The following is a 5040-nucleotide window of genomic DNA, read 5'->3' as shown; positions in this document are numbered from 1 at the left end:
ATTGTGTAGAGCTGTTGAGTCCCTGTTTGGCCAGCTGACTTGAGAGCAATCAACCAACTTGTAATTGGTAATGTTACACATAATTTTGGAGGCAGCATTCCAATGCTTATGAAATTGTATTACAAAAAGAAAATACCTCTGAATATTTTTAAGATGAATGGAGGAGGAAGAATTATTAAAAACCATTGCATTTGGATCCAGTGGTCGTTTTTACTTACTTTTAAAAAGTTAAGGCCATAATTACTTAAGATTTTGCATCAAGAAACATTGAATGACTAGTTACCATTTGTTGTAGTTCTAATTTTTTCTCTTGTGCTCTTTACAAAATTGTCATCATCGTGTAAACCAATTTTGTATCCCTTTTCTCAATATTATGTTGTAAGTATTTCATCCTGTTTCTTAACATTTTATAAAACTTTGATTTTAATTGCCTACATAGTATTAAATGGAGTGGACATACCATGAGTTACCCATTATCCTGTTTGTGGAGATTTTCCACTATTACAAATGATACTGTGTTGCTCTTGTGCTTGTGGCTTTGTCCAGTTTTAGGAATTTTTTTCTCAATATGAAAACAATTAAGCCAAAAGGCTCAATGTTTTATTGGCACTTCATCATCTCATATTATTTACCAAAAGACTATGTTGATTTACAACACCACCAGTAATACAGGAGTATACCAATTTTACTACTTTCTCGCCAGCAGTGAATAATAATTAATAATAATTAAAAGAGAAAAAAGATTGAATTTTACTTTGTAGACTAACAGTTGAAAGAAATTTAACTCATATTATATTGTGTGAGAAACCAAGAAACAAGCAAGCACAAAACCCCACCAATGTGATGTATTGCAAAAGCAATAGGTAGACCTGCGTCTACCAACAGGCTCTTTTGTCACTTTGATTTTGTGTGATTTTGTGTCTTCTTATATGTCAAATACGGAGAAGGCAATGGCACTCCACTCCAGCATTCTTGCCTGGAAAATCCCATGGACGGAGGAGCCTGGTAGGCTGCAGTCCATGGGGTCTCTAGGAGTCGGACACGACTGAGCGACTTCACTTTCACTTTTCACTTTCATGCATTGGAGAAGGAAATGGCAACCCACTCCAGTGTTCTTGCCTGGAGAGTCCCAGGGACGGGGGAGCCTGGTGGGCTGCCGTTTATGGGGTCGCACAGAGTCGGACACAACTGAAGCGACTTAGCAGCAGCAAGACATAACTATTTAGCACATTTATCCCTTTGAGAATATGGTCAAAGCTTTGGTTCTTTATGCAAAAAATGCTCATTCCACGAATGCTCGAATTTCTTAGATCTTGTAAATCTCAATCATAGAAGAGATTCTATGAACTCAGTTTAAGAAACCCTGTACAAGATGATCTCCAAGGTCCTTTCCATACCTAAACAGTTCCTATGATTTTATTTTATAATCCAGTGAATGCTGTCTAAAAAAAATTTTAGTAGATAAACAAATTGTGATATATTCATAAGTGGATTACCATTAGAACTATGAGTATGATTAGATTATGAAAACAAAAGTGAATGAAGTTCAAGCTGAGTATAATATATGAATTTTACAATACATGTGACTTAAACCAATACCTTATTATTTACAGATGTAGTGTTTTTCTGCTTTACATATTTTAAATTGGAATATAGTTGCATTACGGGCTTCCCAGGTGGCACTAGTGGCACTAGTGGTAAAGAATCACATCCGTTCTCTACGTCTGCATCTCTATTTCTGCCCTGCAAATAGGTTCACATGTACCATTTTTCTGGATTTCACATATATATGTTATTATATGACACAATATTTTTTTTCTCTTTCTGACTTACTTTTCTTTCTGACTTACTCTGTATGACAGACTCTAGGTCCATCTCTACAAATGACCCAATATACATTTTCATAATAAAATATAAAAATATGGACTGGGATGATATACACAACATTCATTAGGGGCTAGGATGGAATGGCTCAGATGGTAAAGAAACTGCCTGTAATACAGGGACCTGGCTTTGATACCTGGGTCGGGAAGATCCCCTGGAGAAGGGAATGGCAACTCACTCCAGTATTCTTGCCTGGAGAATCCCATGGACAGAAAAGCCTGGCGGGCTACAGTCCATGGGGGTCCCAAAGAGTCAGACACAACTGAACAACTAACACTTTCCCTTTTTTTCACATAGAGCAGGTCAGAAATCACTAAAGAGGATTTTATATGTTATTTCAAAGTTTTATATCAAAAAATTTTGAAGCAAATGTGAAAAACCATGTACATTTTTGTTTCCAGTTTTATTGAGATATAATTACAAAAAATCATATGGATTTAAGGTGTGCAACCTGATGTTTTAATCAAACTATTTACATTAAATTCCAGGTAGGGATTACATGAGTGTTTGTTACATAATTCTCTGACATATTCTACATTCATTTTTTCATGGTTAAAAATAACTCTTCCAGAACCAGTTAGTTTAAAACCATGAATTGTGAGCAGTATCCTAGAGATAATTCCTAAGGTACTATGCTAATGCTAATATCTTAAATTTGTGCAACTTTTCAAAGTGCTTTTAAATATATTAGCTCTTCTGACTCTCACATAGACACCCTTAGAGCCAATTAATCTCATTTTATAGAACATGTGATCACAGATTTAAGGATTTTACAAAATTTAAAAAGTTAGGGCTGGATTTAGGACTAGAATCGTGATTTCCTGATTCACAATTCTTTCCCCTGAAACTCTCTGGCTTTTTCACTTTATAGAAGACTACTTCCTCAGTTTCCTCATAGTAAAGACATTTTCATCATTTGAAGCCTTGTCCCCATTTTCCTCATGTTTGAATTGCTTTCAAATGGAGTTTTTCTTCTCACAAAAAGTGTTGGTTAATAAACGGAACATGACTTCATTATAATCTAAAATATTGTGTTTATAGAATTTGGGCCATTGAAAACTTTCCTGAAAAAGTTTCAGGAATTTGAGAGATCATCTAGTCCAAAAGTAGTCTCATTCCTACCTACCCTTCCAGTTTTATAGGTTAGATCAATAATGTCCTAAGAGATAAATGACAGCAATGTCCTCAGTCATCCCACTAATTTGTAGAGAACTAGGTATTAGAAACTAAAAGCCAGATTCCTAATCCAGTAACCTCCATTTATTCTCCACATTATTTCTTGTTTGTTATTATCTTCTCTTTTATCAAAATACATGAGAAACCAAAAGTATTTGGGACCCTCATGAACTTGTTTTCTATATACTTAGCTGGCTGTGGTCATAATATGCACTGAAGATAAATATTCATGTTAGATATAAATTGCATTAATCATGTGGAATAAAAGCATAAAAAGAAACTTGTTTCATAGTGGGAATACAACTAAATTTTTTTGTTGCTGGTTTGATGAGGATTTTGTCATTTTATACTTTGTAAAGATGTGATGAGCATCAGAGATATTGTTTCTTATTCCCGCTGGTCCTTCTTGAACTTGCTTATCAAGTTTATTGCAAAAATAATGGGAATTATAATTTAATGCTGTGGTACTTTCTGGACTACTGGATAACTAGACCATTCTGGAAAAATACTCACTATGTCTGGGCAATATAGACCTTTCCAAGGATGAAGTTTTGAAAGATAGGCTCCTGGGAGTAGGAATTCACATTAATATATCACATTTAAATTAAGGACTCCAAAGACATTTCCAGGGTGTAGGGGATAATGCCTAAACTTAACTTAGTTGACTTTATTAACATACTGATATAACCATCATAAGGGGCTTCCAAGGTGGCGCTAGTGGTAAAGAACCCTCCTGCCAATGCAGGAGACACAGGAGATGCAGGTTTGATCCCTAGATTGGGAAGATCCCCTGGAAAAGAGAATGGCAACCCACTTCAGTATTCTTGCCTGGAGAATCTTATGGACAGAGGAGCCTGGTGGGCTACAGTCCATGGGGTCTCACAGAGTCAGACACAACTGAAGTGACTTAGCACACACACACACACATAACTATCATAGAAGAGAGAGGCTAATCAAATAAGCTACTTAAGAATGACTAGATCTACATTATCCAATATGGTAGCCACTAGCCACATGTGTGTATTCTGTATTGAGATGTGCTGTTCTATGATATACACACAGGATTTTGAAGACCTAGTACAAAAAATAATGTAAATGATCTCATCAGTGAAGATATTGATTATATATGGAAATAATATGTTAGATACCTTTGATTAAACAAAATCTTTTGAAATTAATTTCACCTATTTCTTTTTACTTTTCTAAAAGTGTAGCTACTGGAATTTTTTACATTACATATGTAGTTCAAATTATATTTCCATTAGATAATGCTGAACTAAAGTATTACCTTTGTGAAAAGTTCATGTGTATCTTTAACTTTGTGTGGTAGTAGGATCCAGGGAAATATGACAGAGATAATTTCATGTGGCTTATACTTGCATGAGGGCAGAGATTTCTGTTTTATTCACTTCTGTATTTCCAACTTCAAGAACATCGATGACAATATATACTTGTTGAACAAATGACATTCTCTTAAATCAGTGTAATGTTTCCAGAAAAAAAAATTGAAAAATACTTGTTACTAGCTTTCTTTTTTGAACCTTTGCTGTTTACCACATTCTTCAGTGATTTTATAGTTACCCTATCCTTGATTATTTTTGTAATTTGTCTTTCAAAATCAATTAACAATTTACTGAACACCTTTATGCACTCAGCATTGGCGGAGGGACTATCAAGAAACAGGCCTTGGTTCTTGACCATAAACAAAAGAATTTACAGTCCAGTTAGGAAGACAAAACCAATATACTTGAAACAAGTGCCACTTGAAAACTGACTCTCTAAAACGGAGAACAATAAAACTCTGAGGACTGCAAAGGACTGACGAAAGTAACCGGAAGTGAGAGAAGAGAACGATCTACTAGAGTAGTTGGAAAATACTTCATTTCAGGTATGTACTTGCCTCAGTGTATCCCATAGGTTCTATTGGGGGCTGGGTACTTCTCCAGACTCCTTTGGACTCAGTGCATCAAGCCCTGGCCT

The sequence above is a fragment of the Bos indicus genome, chromosome 11 (genome assembly GCF_029378745.1).
Source record: "Bos indicus isolate NIAB-ARS_2022 breed Sahiwal x Tharparkar chromosome 11, NIAB-ARS_B.indTharparkar_mat_pri_1.0, whole genome shotgun sequence".
In the NCBI taxonomy this organism is placed as follows: Eukaryota; Metazoa; Chordata; class Mammalia; order Artiodactyla; family Bovidae; genus Bos; species Bos indicus.
Note: the sequence above shows the minus strand (reverse complement) of the source record.